This window comes from Urocitellus parryii, chromosome 4 (assembly GCF_045843805.1).
Source record: "Urocitellus parryii isolate mUroPar1 chromosome 4, mUroPar1.hap1, whole genome shotgun sequence".
NCBI lineage: Eukaryota > Metazoa > Chordata > Mammalia > Rodentia > Sciuridae > Urocitellus > Urocitellus parryii.
In genome coordinates, this window is record NC_135534.1 from 74,144,793 (window position 1) to 74,164,031 (window position 19,239).

General features: G+C 34.9%; 1 protein-coding gene across 8 annotated transcripts in view; it reads right to left on the bottom strand.

Annotated features, from left to right (window-relative positions):
* The window catches only part of Dlg2 (discs large MAGUK scaffold protein 2), a 2,013,368-nt gene that overhangs the window by 719,935 nt on the left and 1,274,194 nt on the right, over positions 1-19,239 (bottom strand). The window lies entirely within an intron of this gene.

Below are 19,239 nucleotides of genomic sequence, written 5' to 3' on the forward strand. Positions count from 1 at the left end.
TAATATCTCCAATTCTCCTCTCTGGTTAGTTAAGATAGAAATGTGATATATTCTTTACCTACAGAGTATTATTGCCTATATTATACTGCTGGTTGTTTATTGAAGATTGCCTCTGAAGATTAGTCAGGAGAAGGTTTTATGGATATAAAATACAGCAAATTGTGTATCTTAGAATTTAAGAGTAGTTAGAAGATTTTGTGTTACTTGTGTGCTGGGAAAAGTCATGTTTACTTCTTGTTCTATATAGATTTCACATATACAATACACAGACAATCACTTCAGTGGATAATTCACTGAAAACAGCAGCCCACACAAGGAGGTAAAGTTCCACACGCCCTAACAATCTCTATGGGACTGCTGAGGTAAAGGTAAGGCATCTTGGAAGAAGTTCCAAAGGAATCCATATTCTCAGGGCTAGTTTCACAACCAAAGACTATATTTATTCATCCATTACAAAAGTTAAGAGGCAAATAAAAAGCATAATGAGTTAGTTGTGCATTTAATTGACTTAGAAAGTCCAAGTAGTACAAAACAAAGCACAATTTGTAGAAAATAGCTAAATAACATAAGTGCTGTATTATTTTGGCAAGAGCTGCATGATTTGTGTTACCTAGTGTTTATGCATTTTTATCCTGGCTATGGTAGATTAGTTCATACTTATGACCTTATAGTGTGAAATTCTCAAAGGCTGATATCAACATTATTTTAAAGTTTGAATTGAAGGAACTGGAAGTAGAGATGGTCTTTCAGAATTTCTACCTGGGCTGATTTTCAGGGAGATTTGTTTTTTCTTTGTATTTCATGCAAATATACCATAAGGCTACTGTCATTAAACAGTTTGTTTTTCAATATCAATTCAACCAACTTTCTCTTTTTTTCATTCATGGTGTTCTGTTCAGCTCACACCCACAGTTCCTCCTCTGCCTCATTCCTGCCCTTATATGCTCCCATCTGCCCTAGCCACATGCTGCTTCTTGGTGCACTGTTGGCCAGCCAGCCCACAGCTTCCCGAAAATATTCTTTCCCTAGTAAATGTTCTGAATTTCTGAGGAATATAAAAGTTGTTTCTTAAGTCATCTTCTAAAATTTCAGCCAATCCTTTTTGAATTCCTTGAGCAAATAATCCCCAAATTTCTGGGTCTTCTATTGTGCTTGTGGCTTTTTCCACCTCTCGTTCATCAGTTCCTCTCATTTATTAATTTAAGAAGCATCTCCTAACTGGTCCTTTTTCCCTTACTGTCTGGAAAAAGAGTACAGAATTCACAGTCTGTGTATAAAAAGTCAACATGAAAGATGCTCTTTGAATCATGCATTCATTTGCTTATTCACTAATTTGACAAACCTATGAAGCATCTTACATTTGGTATACTTTTTGATATTTCTATGAGCAAGTGAATATAGAAGATGTTGATCTACCTTTAAGGAACTTACAGCCTAAAGAGGGGATAATAAAATGAACACAAATAATAAAAAGACAAATTAAAATTGTAGGTGCCATTAAGGAGATAGCATAAAATAATCATAAACAATTGGAGAAATTTCATCCATAGGGAAGTCAGGGTAGCATCAAGGAAGATGTAGCACTTTACTAAAGCTTGAAGTTGGCTAGAATTTGGACAGAGAAAGATAGGTAGGGGGAAGCTCCACAAAAATAAAAGGTAGACCAAAGGCACAGAGTGGGAAAGAGACTATTAATGGTTGGTTAAACAACATGGTGCCAAGAAAAAGTCTGTAAACTAATAAATGTCCAGATTAATACTCTGGTTTGAACTGGGGCCAAGGCTATTCTTTAATAAAAACTAGTAGCTTCCTACTCCTGAATGCTATTCAGTCTTTAAAAACAAAAACAAAAATCTTTAACCAAATATCAATCAGAAATTGGGTGAGACTTTCCTTAAACCTTTTGAATAACAAATTTCATATTTTTACTCTCTATATCTTTAAAATTTAGGGACATTGATGTGCTTTTGGAGGCTTTAGTGACCTTATCATTTCGATAATGATACTTACTTTGTTATTAAGATATATTACATATTTTGTGTTCATGTGCAATCGAATTTATAAGTTCTAAAACTTCTTACTTCAAAATTCAAGGGGAGGCTGGAGTGATAGCTCAGTAGTAGAGTGCTTGCCTAGCACATGTGAGGTACTGCGTTCGATCCTCAGCGCCACATAAAAATGAATAAATAAATGAATATATGAAGTTATTGTGTCCATCTACAACTAAAAATAAAAAATAATATAAATATTTATTTTAAAAATTCAAGTGGGGTCCACCGTGAATCAAACATTTTTCTGATCAAATATTTGACTTCGTTCAAGTTCACTCTGTTTAACAAACATTCATTGAGGCCTTCTATGTGCAAAGAACTGTACTAGAAACAGAGAATACAGAGATAAATATTTAAAAACCTGTTTATTTTCAATTCAATGTGAAATTATCTTGGGGGCCTAAAAATTATTTGTTTTCTTCCTGTTAGCACAATGTCTTGTGTTAGGCTACCTGTTTATCGCATCTAAATATACTGTCATGCTTTAACTTAGATTGCACGCTTTGTGATGCTTACCCCATGGGTGGTGCCATATACAGAAAAGTCTGGATTTAAATAGTTTTTGTGGGTGATTTATTTAAATATAACTTCATGGCAATTGCACTTTTGGCAAAAATGAAGTAAAGGGCCTAGATTTATTCTAGCACCTAAAATAACTATGAAAACAGGATGAGACTTATGAAAGAGTGGATTTCAAAAATGGACACAAGACAATAAGAAACAATCAACTCTAAGAAAAAGGAAACAAACAAGCTGTGCCTTGTGATTTTCTGACCTACAGCCTTACACTTCCAGGCCACATCATGGAGGGGTAATCTGGTAGCAACCCAGAGTACTTGTGAAAAAAGTAGAGTTGATTTTCTGGAGTGACCAGGCAACAAAGAGTGTTAGAGAAACCCATTAGTGTATTGAGAGACATCAGTACCCTTTTGAAATACATAGTCAGAAAATCTGGAAACATATAGAAGACTTTCACAAAATTGATAATCAACCATGCAAATGCACCTTTACAGAGTATTTGACACAACATCGGCAAGTCTTTGTGTAGCATTTACCAAGACAGAACATATTCAGAGCTGTAAATAAAACTTTAATAAATTTAAAAGGATTCACGTCAGAGGAAGTATATTCTTGGATCACAATGAAATTAAGCTAGAAATCAGTAACAAAACAATCTCTGGAAATTCTCAAAATGGTTTGAAATAAAATAACACAACTCTAAGTAACTCACTAGTCAAAGAAGAAATCAAAATAAAATTAGAATATATTTTGATCTAAATGAAAACAGACCATAACCTAGCAACTTTGTTCAATGCTCTTAGAGCAATAATTAAGGGAATATATGTATCATTGCACACCTATATTTAAAAACAAGATCTCAAAATAATGACTTTAGCTTCCACCCTAATCAAACCAGAAGAAAAAAATGGAGCCAAAGTGTGAAGATTAAAGAAACACTGCTAAAAACCAGAATGGAAAAAAAAATCATTGAAAGCAAAAGCTGATTCTTTGAGAATAACAGTAAAATTGATAGGAGAAACTTAGCAAGACCAATAAGGAAAGAAGAGGAGAAACAAATTATGAATATCAAGACAGAGGGAAATGACATTCCTGCAGATCCTACAGACATGAAAAAGTTAATAAGAACATCTTACATAAACAGCTTTAGGCCAAAAATATATGACACTTTAGATGAAATGAAAAAATTCCACTTTTAGACACTTTTATTTAGGTTTTACATTTAGGTCTGCAATCTATTTGGTGTTAATACATAACCAAAACATATTCAAGAAAAAAATAAAGGAGCTATATAACAATACCACATATTATTAAAGATAATAAATTTGAAATTAAAATATCCCACTGAGAAAATTACAGGCCTGGATGGTTTCACTAATAAATTCTACCCAACAGTTAAGGAAAAGATAAAAACAGTTTTACCCAAACTCTTTCAGAGAACAGAGGAGAAAAAAATACTTTCCAAATGATTTTTTGAGGCTGACAATACCTAATCCCCAACCAGATGAAGATATTAAAAGAAATGAACATCAATATTTTCCCATGAATATTGAGGCCAAAAGTCTAAACAAAATTTTAGCAAATTTAATCCAACAAAATATAAAAATGATAATGTACCATAACCAAATAGAATTCATCCTAAGAGCATAAAGTTGGTTTACATTATAAAATAAACCAATGTAATTCTTTTTTTCTTGTAATTCTTTATATTAACTTATTAAAGAGAAAGAACAGCAATTTTCATATTTGTAGTTACAGAAACAGAATTTTACCAAATCCATTATCTATTCCTGATTTTGAAAAAAAATTCTCAGGACAAGACAAGAAAGTCCCTTCTTACTACTTGTAATTGTCTTGGAAGTTCTATACATTACAACAAGGAAGAAAAAGAATTTTTATTTTTAATAATTTTTATTTATTAAAAAGAACTTATAAGCAACTTTAGCAAGGTTGCAAGATATAGCATTAAAGCACAGATCAACTGTACTCCACATACTAGCAATAAGGATATCCATAATATGGATATTCAAAGGACAAATAGTAGCCAAAACAACTCTGAAAAAGAAAATGAAAATTGGGTAAAACATTCTATGGTTTGGATATATGTTATCCCCAAAATGCTCACATGTGAGACAATGAAGAACATTCAGAACTTGAAATACTAATGGAAAAATAGAACCTACTATTAGATTATGCAAATTGGGATCTAATCATGAATTAATGCACTGATATGGTTTAACTAGATGGTAACTATCGGTGGCTGGGGTATGGCTGAGAAGGTAGGTCATGGAGGTGTGTCTTTGGGGTTCACATTTTATCCCTTGTGAGCATAGCTCTCTTTCTGCTTCCTTGTTGCCATGTTCTGAGCTGCTTTCCTCTCCTATGTCCTTCTACCATGGGAAATGAAAGCAGATGTGCATTCAAAAATCTCCATAAATATTTATAGAAGCTTTATTTTTAATACCAAAAGCTAAGTATAAGATCAACAAGTGAGTCAATAAATACATATAATAAATTCATGCCACAAAATAATATTTGGCAATAATAATAAATGAACAATTGATCCGTGTAACACCTTGGACAAATCTCAAAATAATCACACTGAGTAAAAGAAGGCAAACAGTGTATATTGTACAGTCCCATCTATATAAAATTCTAATGTATAGGGACAGAAAGGAGAAACTTATATGCTTGGGAATGGGGAACATGGTGTGTAGAGAAAAGGAGTTGGATGGAGGGAATTTATTACAAAGGGAATAAAGAAACTTTAGAGGGCAATGAATATGGTCATGATCTTGAATCCAAGGCTTTATGTGTCAAAACTTATCAAGTGGTACCTCATTGAAGTGATTTTTCCATGAGATTGAAATGGTTCCCTGAAGAGCCATTAAAAAGTCTCACACTCCTGGGTTTTCATCCTAAGTGACAAGGTCTTACTATTTAAAATTATAATCTTATAGTGCAAGCTCTCTTTCTGGTTAAAGGAGGAGGGAAGGAATAGAGGATTAGATAGCACTGATCTTTCAGCAAGAAGAAAAGCAAACTATGTGGATAAGTTTAGTTATAGGAAAGAAACACGATTTCAAATCCTAGGTCTTCACTTCTAGTTAGAGCTCTTATTCTAATTAGGTATAAGATCTTGGTTCAACCATTTGCTTTGACAAGCTTTAATTACTTATAAAATGAAGACATTAGGTTCAATGATCTCTCAGTTGTCTTCCAGAGCCATAGTTCAGGGATATGAATATATTTTAGTCCTCAATAATTCTATTTTCCTCTCAACTAAGCACTTATACATATGGCCTTGACTTTAACAAACCTATGGCATGTAACTGAATTATGTACTCTGTCAAGCATTCTGGTACTCTCTCTCTAGTAAGATAGCAAATTCCCTTAAGGCCTACCATCTTAAATTCCTATTTTTCCATTAGTATTTCAAGTTCAGAACCTATATTGTTATAATAGAATTATAACAATAAAAAAAATCTACCATTTGGGGGCTGGGGTTGTGCCTCAGCGGTAGAGTGCTCACCTAGCACGTGCAAGGCCTTGGGTTCTATCCTCAGCATCCCATAAAAATAAATAAAATAAAGGTATTTTGTTCAACTAAAACTAAAAAAATAAATATATTTAAAAAGTCTACCATTTGCTGCTTAAAAGACCACCTCCCACATGGCAAATATCTCACCTCTAACTTATAGATAAAGAGGCTCACAGAGGGTAAGGTCACTTGCTTCACCACTTACTAGCTATGTGACCTTAGACAAATTCCTTAGTTTCTCTTTGCTTCAGTTTTTATCTGTCAAATGGAGATAATCATAGTACTTATTTCATAGGACTCTTGAGGATTAAATGAGTTAATATTGGAGAAACTCTGCAGCAGAGCCTGGCACATAGTAAGCACTATTTGTGTTTATGAAATCAATTTAATTTTAATTTGTTTAATAAGTAATAAGTAATAGATCTCAGATTAAATTTGTGTATTTGGGTTCTTAGTTCAACATACATTTGACCAATGATCAATGATTATTTAGATAATTATAGATTTACCTTTCCTGACCACCAGTACATGCCAATCTAAAGCATGTTACTTAACTAGTGTATTTTCTTCCTGAAACTGTTTCCTTTGTAGTTTCCATCTTAACTAAAAATATATTTATTTATTGTCTCCCCCAATAATCTATGAGCTCAGAGAACAGGAGCCAATGTACAGCCAGCCCCAGCACAGCCCAGAATATCATATATTCTTTCAGAGTTGGCTCATAGTGCTATTAATGGTGCCTTGAATAGATAAAAGATAATTAAAATGAGAGAGAGAAGGGCAGTTCTTTGATGGGCAAGATTCACAAAACTATGTCAGGGTGAAAGGGCAAAAGAAATTTTTAAAATAAGTAGAAGTTGTAGTCGTTTTACAAAGGGCATAATAAGACCTGTAGTATATCAAAATTCATAGAATACAATTTGTGCTATATATTCAGTCAGTCTTGACTCAAACTCAAAGATGTTTAAGAGATGCCAATCATTGCATTCAAATGCTAATCTATACACTCAGCAGAATCTTTGGAATCCATAGCTCAATACCATAACGGAGAGAAAGTAAGTGACCTGACAAAAGCTACTGAAGCAGTCAGGACACCAGGTCTTTTTGACCACAGTTCTGTTTAACTCTAGATCACATTCTATTGAACTTGAGGGGAGAGTCAAAGCCGGGGATAATGAGGATAGAGTATTAAGCTGATGGAGTCTCTTCTTCTACCCCTTCTAGAGCCCTAAACCCTTCTCTGGACTTCTTTACCAAAGAAAAATACATGAACTCATTGGCAGGTCAGTATTAAGAATTTAATGTTTCTTCTCCCACTTGCTTTCTTAACTCTGTTTTGGAGGCAAGTCTCAATCTTATTCATCTATCTTATTCATCTATTTATTCTCTGTCCCTAGCACATTGCCTGGCATATCATGAGGGACAATAAAGGTTTGTGAAATGAATGGAAGAGTATGAGCAATGTATTGTACACTCATAATTACAGGATTTTTTTGAGGGGGGGATTTGTAAAGCACATTTGATTGACAAAAAACTGACAATTAAGAGTTAGTTTTCTTCCCTTTTATTTTTCATCTTTTCCCTATTTACACATTTTAATATTAGTATAGAAACCAAGGCTTCATATTCTTGGCCCAGATTTCTCTCTTGTATTATATCCGATTGTTATATTTACTCAGATATTGTACAGTCCTCTCCAACTTTAGAGCTTCCAAGTCTGAACTCTTTTCTTCCTTCCCTTCAGACCTGCTTTTCTTTTATCTTCCTCATCCAGTAAATCCAAGTTCCTCCCACTCAGTATCTCAAGTCAGATCACTATACCACCATCTTCTGTACTCTGCCATGGATTGGCCCTGCCTGTAACTATAACCAATGTCACACTAGGCCCCAACCCCACAAAGGCCCCCTTCCAGTTCATAGCATCTGATGAATTTCATTCTCATGTTTGTTCCTATTGCAAATGCTAGTTCATTTGCCTCAAATCTTCTCCTACCTCTTCTCTAAAATTTTCTCCCACTTATCTTAAGTCTTAGGAGTATCCTGAGTCCTAGAGGGCTTACCGGGATTTCACTAGATGACAGCTGCATTACGTCCCCCAGTTGCGACAACTGAACAGTTATCCAGACATTAACAAATATCCCCTGGGGTGGGAGAAGGCAAAGTCACATCCAGTTAAGGACCATTGTCTATACCCTGGCTCAGGATACCTTGCTATAACTTTTCATGGAAACTTGTTTTTAGATATCTTTTTGTGGGATGTTTAGAATATTGTTGAAGTTCCCACTGGACTGCCTCACTATGCATAGAAACCAGTTCTTTGGTCTATTGTATCTATCTATCTATCTATCTATCTATCTATCTATATCTACATAAATGTCCAGCATAAGATATTTACTCATAAATACATAAACAAAATTGATTCTCTCCTAAATTCTATGGAAGATATATAGCTGGCATTAACCATCAATCTCTAAACTGATAGAACAAATACACTGAGTGGTTAAATGCAAGGTCCTGAATCATACCATTAATAAATGATGTAGGACTTGAACCTAAGTTTTACCACTCTCAGTTCTTAACAGCATGTATCATTTTATCACCATTACTATTTTTTTTTACCTTCTCATATTGATTTACCTCTCTTTGTCCCAAGTTCTCCATTACATTTTGTCCTTGTAGTCTATGCACCTAGATGTTTCTCAAGGGTTGAAATTCTCGGGGCCTCAGAGTGGTTTCCAATGATGCTTCACTCTGATGCTTTTAAAAACTCACAGCTTATTAAATATAAGAAGGAAAGCAGTTAGGGATTCTCATGTAATAGAACTGCAAGTGGGAAAAATCAATAACTCTCCTGAGTGAATTTGCTTTTATGGAACTCTTAGCCTTGTGGTCCATTCTCGTAAACAGCCTAAAGAAAAGTAATCACATGACAGGAGACTCTAATTTTAATGAGAGCACTGCAGAATTGTTAACTAGAACATGAAAGAACTTCTAAGGATGCCTGATTAAAATTATCGTTTACTTCCATGCTGCCTAAGTATGACCAAGCAGAAAAAAATCTCAATTGAAAATTGATATTCTCTCAAATGGCGCCTCCAGCATGCCTAATGCACTTCTATTTTCAAAGGTTTTAAATAGCAAGATCTATACTGCACAGTTACTCATGTTTTCCCCCAAATAAACTATTTTTGAATGGCCTAAAGGTCATAATAGCAAGCAAGAAAGTGGATGAGGGAGGTAAGGCACACTGTTGAGATTTATGCCTGGTGCAGAGCCATCCCTAAGTCTTATCACAGAGCCCTGCTGGTGGCTTTGTGGTATTAGAATCCCCTTACTTCAACAGAATATTTAAACTTAATACTTAAAACATAAAAGTGCTAATTATGCCAGCATAGTGGCACATACCTATACTCCTAGCAGTTCTGGAGGCCAAAGCAGGAAAATTGAAAGTTCAAAGCCAGCCTCAGAAATTTAGTGAGGCCCTAAGCAACTTAGTGAAACCCTGTCTCAAAACTACAAAACAAAAAGGGCTGGGCATGTGACTCAATGTTTAAGTGCTCCTGGGTTCAATTCCTAGTGCCTTCCAAAAAAGTGCTGATTAAAAATAAATAAATATTAAATATCATCTATATCATCATCAATAATATTATTGCTATAAGGAAGAAGAAAATATAAAAGGTCTATGAGGTTATGATGATAAATTTCTATTTGACATTTTAGATAATAAAAAGTACATGGACAGATTATCTATAATTGAAAGTATATTTTGTCAGCTATTTGTTGACAGGCTAGAGAGGTAAGTACTCTGGCTGCAGGGAGTCACTTAGGATTCATCTACAAGAACCAGGTGGTTCTCAGAACAAGAGATGTAACTAGGTCTCAGAATCATCAAAAGCATTTATCTCCAGTGCTCCTGAAACTTAGAACTATTCACCCCAAAATGAAATTATGTTTTGAATATTGATATGTTGATTAAAACCCCAAAGTAAACTAACATTTGAAATTATACTGTGAAGTCAAGACAATGACAACATAAACTCTTTCAAAGTTGAAAAACCAGCACCAGAGTCAAAAATCATAGATCCTACTTAAATATTTGACTTCACTGAATTGTATTAGCATGATTAAAAGTCAGTTAACATAGGAATCACAAACATTTATTGTGGAGTGAAGCTCTTGAGATATTTTGTTTTATAAGGCACTGACTTAAATACTGCCCATGCACAGAAATATAGTGTTCTGTGGACTTTTCAACAGTTCCTTTTTAATGAGCAATATCTCTGTATAAAAAATTCAAAAAGCAAGGCTCTTAATCATGTCATATGCTTTCTGATGTCCTTTTACTCGGCAATAATTTCATTTAAAAAAACATTTAAATGAACACTGATTGAACAGAAACTGTCTACTAGCCTTTTATAATGAAAGGAAAACTGCTGAGATGAAGAATTTTTAATCATTATAACTAATTAAAAAGTTAATCCTTTGGTTTCTCATTGTTAAGTTCTTTCAAATGTAACAAAAGAGTTTCCCTTTCAAAAATGGGAAACAAAAGGACCATCATTAGATAACACTACTCTCATGGCAAAGCCACAAACTTGAAATTAAAAAATACTGGCCCAAGCTATTGTGAAGGAATTAGCAAAATTACAAGAACCAACCAAATCTTGACCTTTATTGACCTAAGATATTTCAAACAGAAAAAAGAAAATAAAACATTATAGCACTTACAGTAGGGGATCAAAAAAGTAAGTGCCATCTAAGTCTTTCATGCTACACAGAAAGATACAGTTCCTGCATCCCATCTCATGCAGAGATGTGATCTGACTCTCTTAGCCTAAGTAAGGGTAATTCTTCAGGACTAGGGATAAAGCTGGAAGAATGTTCTTCTCAATAAGTGAGACTTTACCCCAAGATCCTGACTCACAAGCAACTTTCCAAAACCACCTTCCAATCTCCTATCGCTCAGAGAGGAAAGAAAGGATTCCTACATAAACATGGGAGATGACCCACCCAGGTACTGTGGAATTACCCTGATGATAGACAATATGGGGTGGGAGGAACAAAGAGAGGATGTTCCAAAGTGTGATTTGCTGGTGGGCCAAGCCTCAGGGAATGGTTTCCAGACCCATAATATAGTAATGAAATTTATCATGGGCTCGGTGCTTTTCATTAACAAGAACCAGCAAGATCACTCTAAACAATCATGTCTACATATTGTGATATACTCAGTGTGGCCTCTGACCTATTATAAAACAGTCCTTAGTGAAGGCCAAGCATACCAAGTTCTGAAATAAGCAAATACGATTAGATGTCAACTCAGATCATGACCTTCACTGTGCAAAGGGAATAATCTTCCTAATGGAACATAAATCTTATATCTAGACAGAGTTTTGCCTGTTTTTTTTTCTTGTTTATTTATTTGCCTCTGAGGGAAAGAAGTGATAAGAGATTGAGCAAACACTTTTGCAAAATACATTTTTTTTCATAAGGAGATGTGTAGGTTTCATTGAAACCCTCTGCTCTCTGCCTTTAGTTTATATTATAATTTTTCCAAGAGGCATATATTGTGTAATGCAAAGGAGTGAGATACATAAAGTCCTTGATTTGCTGCTGATAAGGTGTGTATGACCCAAACTAAACCTCTAGACTTTTTGAGCTTTCTTTTCCCTACTGTGAAATAGGGATAATAATCCCTGTTATGGTAGGAATCATTTGAGACTCAAATAAAAAGTGTGAAAAATTCAGAAACATAAAGAATTATTATTTTTTTGTATGAGGGAAAAAGAATTTAACATTTATTGAAAACTCACTGAATACCATGTGTAGCATGAAGCTCTTTATGTACTTGTTTTTTTAAAGTAAGTGATCCCGTGAAATAGGCATTGTACCCATTTAATAGGCAAAGAAAGGAAGTAGGAGAGATTTTGAATAATTTATCTAGGTTGTGAAGCTCATTATTTGTAGAGACAGAATTGAAATAAATTTTGTCTGTCTCCAAAGATAGCATTTAGCTTCCAGAAAATGGGAACTGTGTTTTTGGTAGCACAGTGGTTCAAAAAGCAAGGTTTTAAAGGGAGTTGGTGAACATTTGAATTCTAATGTTGCCTCTCAGTGTGGCCATGCATATATTGCTTAAACTCCCTCTGAAGTTTTGTTGCCTCATCTGAAACTGGGGTAATGCTAACTAACACAGACATTTTTGTGATGATTTCTATATTAAAAAAAAATGCACACAAAGTATGTAGCAGGGTACTTGGCATACAGTTAGCACTGAATACATGGTAGCTGTTGTTTCATCATTAACAATCAATATAGTAAATTATCCAGGATTCTTATAATTTACTGGAGTATTCTAGAGACGAAGCAAATTTATCAAATATTATTGAACATTGACAAAAATGACTGGAGGACAGCTGGGAGAGCTGAGATCTATCACATTAAAAATAAATTCAGCCACACATAATGGAAGAATCTATAGTCAAGATAATCTGGAATGAGTAAAGTCAGAGAAGCAAGAAAGAATGTTGCCAAGTTAGACTAAACAAGGCTCATTAAATATCTTGACTGACAACTAACCTGCACTCTAGCTTCTGGGCTATCATTAATGTAGGGTATAACATACTGCACATTATCAGGGATATGGGATATATGTTTCCTCATTAAAAATGCTAAAAAGTCAATATTAAAATCCTAATCTTAAAACTTATACTTACCTGTATCTGCTTATAAGCTTTAGATAACGCTAAAAATATTTGAGCATGATTTTTTTTCTTCATGTAATTACCTATTTGTATTTATGTTCTAAAAAGCAAATGTAATTCCATCTTACAAATGACCCCCAAATCAGGGAGTTACAAGGATTCATATACAAACAATAGGTCCATTTGTTATTGAATACCTGCTGTACAAATAATTAGCTAATTAGGCAAAGTTCTTCTGTAAGTCTATTTTTACATCTGTGCAAGACTCACATTTTCAGTCTCACAGGTTGTGAAAGTTAGATGAGTTAATAGCTCAGCTCCTGGCACACAGTAGGTAGTCATCAAAATAAGTCCTCTTAATCTCCTCTTAGGTAAGTATTTTGGGAAATATCCCATCTGCTTATTAAATACCTACAGGTTCTTAGGTATTGGTGAAGCATAATGCTGCTCCTGCCTTGAGGGTTTCACGGACCAGTTCATCATTTCACTAAACTGACCTCATGCGCTAGGGTGGAATAAACAGAGTGTGATGGTTTGGGAGTGCAAGGGAGGTGGGGATAAGTAGGCCAAGGAAAACTACAGACAAAGAGAAACATCACTGAGGCTCGATTTGCCAGGGTAGTAGGAATTCGGTAGAAAAACAAGAGACAAGGATTTGCCAGGCTGTGTTTGTTGACCCCTTACTCCTGTGGGGATCAGAAGAAGGACTTCTCCAGGGTGCTCTTGCTCTTTTCCCAACCCCTGGAGAAAGACGTTTTACAACAGGTCAGTGTGAAAAAAAAAAAAAAAAAAAAAAAAAAAAAGAAATGTGAATACTGAGCTCCACCCCCCACCCCATCCAAGGGGCCTCAGGATCTACAGGAGCCCAGCATCCTCTTCCACTGTGAGACTCACTGAGAAGCAGCTGGGCTTTTGCAGGAGAAGCTGACAACTTGAGTCACAACTTGCATGTGTTTCAGAAAATGTTATCAAGTCCACATTTTAAAAGCCTACCTGTGACAGGCATGGTGGCGCTTGCCTGTAATCCCAGTGGCTCCGGAGGCTCAGACAGGAGGATTAAGGGTTCAAAACCAGCCTCAACAAAAAGTGAGGTACTAGGCAAATCATAAAGTACAAAATAGGGTTGGAGATGTGGCTCAGTGGTTGAGTGCCCCTGAGTTCAATCCCCAGTACCCACCCGCTGCCTAAAAAAATGCCTACCTACCTGTGACAGCCTGTCCTTCTAATCTACCATTTTTATCAGTAAAATTCGGATTTTCAGTATTCCTTCATAATTTGGCACCTATATCAGATCTGGTCTTAATTTTAAGATGAAAAAAACAGGTTCTATTTATTGAGCCATATCAAACTTGATAGAGACTGAAAGTTTAAAAAAGAGAGTATATGGTGTATTCAAATGTTGCACATTTTTTTTTAAGGAGATTTAAGTACTTGGGAAGTGGGGAGGAGGAGAAACTGACCAAAATTTAAAATTGGTCAGTATATAGTTATGGGAACTTCTTTGTCATTCTAAGAAATTTGACTATACCTCATAAGCAGTGTAGGGCTTTTGAAAGATTTTAAACAGGAGAACAACAAGGCATTTTGTAGGGGGAGGGGTGTTTAAAATAATCTGGCAGGTTTAGAGGGATGAATTTTATAGTGCTTTGGAGAAAAAAGGCCAGTTTAAAGACTATTGCAATAGTTCAGGGCAAGATTTTTATGAGTAAATTTAGTCACTGATTCACCATTGATTTCTATATTTCCTTAAATTCCGTGAAATGTAAGAGAGAAGGCCATCATACCTTACTCTGAAATCATAATTCAAAAATATCATAAAGGCCTGAGGGAAGAGAAAAGCTGCACATAATGAGTTCCAATAAGAGAGATGCACTTAAGCTCAGCTGTTGCTGAAATGAAGAGACGATTATGTGTACAATCTAGTCCTCATCAGAAATAATCACACCTAATTTAAAAAACATTGTCTAAAAGACAAGCCAGATTTCACCAATCATGCAATAGCTAGATGTTTCACAGGGAAAAGAAAAATGAGGACACAGGCCTTCTGTCTAATGTCTCTCACCCTCTTTCCCATGATCCCCATCATTTCCACCACCACCAGAAAAGAATCTGCATGGTATTGTGCCCATATAACAGACTGAGGCATAAAGGTCCATGGGAGATAATACCTTCCATGATTCACCTATCAATGCAACTCTGTATCCCTACAGGAGTCATGTTCTAGAGAATATAGACAGACTAGAAATTGAGTTGCCAGCTAACTCTCTACATTCTGACCTAGGTTCATCTGAGTAAGAACTTTGCTTTTATTGAGTAGTATGGATTTATATCTTAGAGTTATTATGCATAAGTAAAAATGGTGATATTGACCTAGCTTTTAAAGAATATCATTTGTTCTCTACTATAGAAAGAAGAGATGAAACTTAGGAATAGAAGACCACATTTCTTAACTCGGCAATAATGGATTCAGGATGTGCTGGGTGTTATCTGTTGTACTTGTGAGATGATGTCTTATCCTTTGGATAGAATAACTGCAGCAGCCATACTGAGTCCTGAGCTTAGGAGGAGTAGCTATGCTTAAATTGTATTTACATGTCTTTCAAATTCAAAGAAGGTCAGAAAAGTGTTCTTATTTAACACATTAACTCCTATTACAAGAGGAGGATATCTTAAAAAAGAAAAAGAAATTATAATAGAACTTCTAGAAGAGCTATACATTATTTTGAAAGCTGTATTGTTTCTACTTCATTACTAAACCAATTAAATTCTCAGAAATCATATCACTAATCACTATTTTTGAACTGTGAGGCAACCTATATAAATTTAGTTTGCTGACCACGTCATGCTCATGAGCTTCTCATAAATAAAGTCACGATCAACAAATACAGACTTTTAGAGGATAGTGTAGCACAATGAAGGAGTGACTCTTTGGCTCAGAAGCTCAGCTCCAACCACAAATCTGGTCCATGCTCATAGTATAAACTAGGGCAAGTTACTTGGTCTATGGTGTAAACTAGAACTAAATCCATTTTCTCATTTGCAAAATGGGGATATGATAACCTACCACCCTAGATTCTACTGAAGGTAGATATAGAGCTGAGAAATACTTAATGAATGGTAGCTATTACCTCAATTATAATAGTCACATAAAGCAGCCACATAAGCATGCACCTCATCAAATACCAGGGCTATTAAAAAAAAAAAATCTAGAGATACAAGATGCCATTTTCTTCTTCCTTATTCATTACTGTTTAATTTTGATGATATTCTTTTCTGAGGGGCCTCAATGCAGCCTCACCATCTATCTTAGCACTACAGTCCAGATAAGCATGATGAATCATTCTGAGTTGATACAGTGAAACATGAATCATGTTTTTCATCCAGTTTAACTTCCTCATTTTATAGTTGAGATAAAGACTCAAAAGATTCTGAGACAGGGTTAGGGTGACTCAGAGTCTAGAGTAATATGACTACTAGAACCCAGGTCTCCTAATTTCTAGTCTGCACTGCAGCATAACTCATTTTCCGATTGTGAAATTTGAGCTTGAGTCCAAATTGTGAGAGTCAGACACTTAAGATAGTCTGCCAGCATGTGATTTCTGCTGAGCTGTGAATTAAACCATGGACCTTGCAATATACAGTTTATACATGGATCAGAATTAAGGAAATATTTAGAAAACTATTCATGCACTCTGTCAAGGCCATTGCTATAAGGTTTTCTGTAATAAAGTAATATTGGTGATGTAATAATGAACGTTAGGCTGAGCTGCTGCCACTTTAGTTATAGGCATCTCATGATACAGGGACATTTTCAGATTACGACAAAACATGACTTATCAATTTTTACATCAATTTAGTCAATTGCTCTGGAATGTGCAAAGGGAATATCTATGCTCAGTGGCTGAAGCTTATTTCAAAAAACATGATTTGCTCATTACTCTCTTGAAATCAAGCTGAAGTATAAAGGGAGAGTAACTTTTAGAAAAAAACATTTGTTTCTGTAAATTCTCTTGGAATTTAATCAGGAAAAAAACTAATATCAGCTCTTAAACAAGATATGACATGAACCATTAATGCAGGACTGTGGTACTATTTTATTCGTATTTTACTTGAAGCTTAATCATAAGTAACTCAGATACAATTAATTTTAAATGATCTCAATTTCTTACCCTGCCCCTCCTTCATAGTGGGGAAATTTCTAATGAACCCTGCAGAGGATGTTCCAGAAATGTACATATGACTTCATGTTTGAACTTGAAAGTAAGAAAGGGAAGGAGAGAAAGAATAGAAATCATATGCTCTTAAAATTAAAATAACTGAATTTCAGTAGGGTCAACTGATTATTTCCTTCTCAGAATGCAGCCCCAACTCTTGTTTTTCTAGTGATTTTCCTAGAAAATTTGTGATTTTCATTCTCCAAAATGTTTTAATAATATACTCCAAGTACCTTTTTTCATGAGAGCATTAAAGAAAGAAGAATAAGACCAGAGTGAAAGAGGAGAGAAGGGTTGATGTCAGAGCTCTGTAGGCCATTTTGTATTCCTATGATCAGTTTCTGGTGGCGTTATTAAGGTCCTCTCCCATTTTCCAAATTAAAAATAATGTAAGTTAGGATTGCCCTCATAGGATCAAAACTCAACCATACAAGATGACCTTGAAGGAATAATAATAATACACCCAGACCAGCAGAAATGATGAGTATATTATCCTCCCTAAATAAAAAAAAAATTGTATTATTCAGAAGTTAAGGAGGATGTTAATAGTCAAAATTAAAAGCAAAAAAAAGGGAAATCATAGAGGAAACCATCATTTGCACTCTAGGAAGGAGTCAGAACATCAGAGTGCAAATATTTCTGATCAACGAACAAATTCAACAACAAAATCTGAAGATGTTTTGCCTCCAAAAGGAGATGACCAATATATGCGAGTTATTCTTAACTTCCTTAATTTTTAAATCTTTCCACAGTCATATTCTGTCCTAGTAATCCAAACCATTTAATCTATCCTTTTTATACTTTAGAGACAAAATACATCCTTCATCCTACACAGTATAGATGGCTGCCAGCTGAGTCCAGTCATCGGTATATTTCTTAAGAGAACTACTAAACAGCATTCTAACTAGTCTCTCTCTTTCCATTCTTGCCTCCCAAAAACATTATCATTATATACATTAGATCACATCATGTCCTTAAAGTAGTCCAACAGCTTCTCAATTTACTTTAGATAAAGTAATATAGGCTCCTTCCTGTGGCCTCTAAATTCTTTGTGAACCTGCCATACAAAACTCTCCAACCTCTATTCCTGCTCTTCTTCATTCTTTCTCTTCTCCCTATTACTCTCCTTTTACTGCAAAAGCATATCAAACTTTCTCCAACTTTTGGGTCTTTGACATACCATTGTGTCTGTAATGTCACCCAAGGGTTGTCATAAGTTACCTCCTTTCTATCTTTTATCCTTCAAGTATCAACTCAACAATTTCCTCTTCATTAATTCCTTCCATCCAATTAAAGTCTAACAAACAAACACCTCCAACCTATTCTCTGTATCACATTGCTCTACTGTATTTGTTGTTTTTTCTTTCTTTATTTCTTTTGTTTGTGTGTGTGTGTGCTGAGGATTGAATCCAGGGCCTTCTATGCACTAGGCAAGTACTTTACCACTGAATGCTCTATTTTTTAATAGTGCATCACTATCTAAAATAATATTTTTTGTTAATTTTATGAAATTCTCTGCCAGAATGCCTGCTGCATTTATTGCTATATTTTCAAGTTATTAGAACATATAATAGCACATAATGTATAATCAATAAGTCTTTAGGACTGAATTAGCAAATGAATTTTATGAACATGGGTGTCTCCATTCATGCAACAGTTATATTTTCCACTTAAATAAATGATTTTTACATACTTTGATATAATTTATATTTTAGCTAGTCTGAGTCAATTTTTTTGGTTCCTAATTCTCCTGGAAAATGATCAGAATTATTACTTGGGCTTTCAAGGTTCAGATTTCACCATATTAACTAAACAAGTCTCTTCATAGCTTGCCTTGCCTAATACAGTGCTATTCCCCTCTTAACCAATTTTGAACAATATCATTCTTTCAATCGTTTACTAATTGTCAGCTTATATCCTAGCACTAAAGACACAAAAACTGATAAGGTATGTTTGTATTCTCAGAAAACTTCTAATGTGCTAGGTGAAGTAAACATGTGAGTGAGTACAATGCTAAGTGAAAACCTGGAGCCAGTGCTACGTTCTGTGCAGCACAGAGAAAGGAAGACCTCACAATAGACAGTGTTAGAGATGATGCTTGAATGATTAATGACATTCTACCAAACCCAGGAACACAGAATGTCATTATAGATAGAAACATGAGTGAAGATTTGGCAGGAGAATGCAGGGTAAATGCAGGGAACCAGGGAACA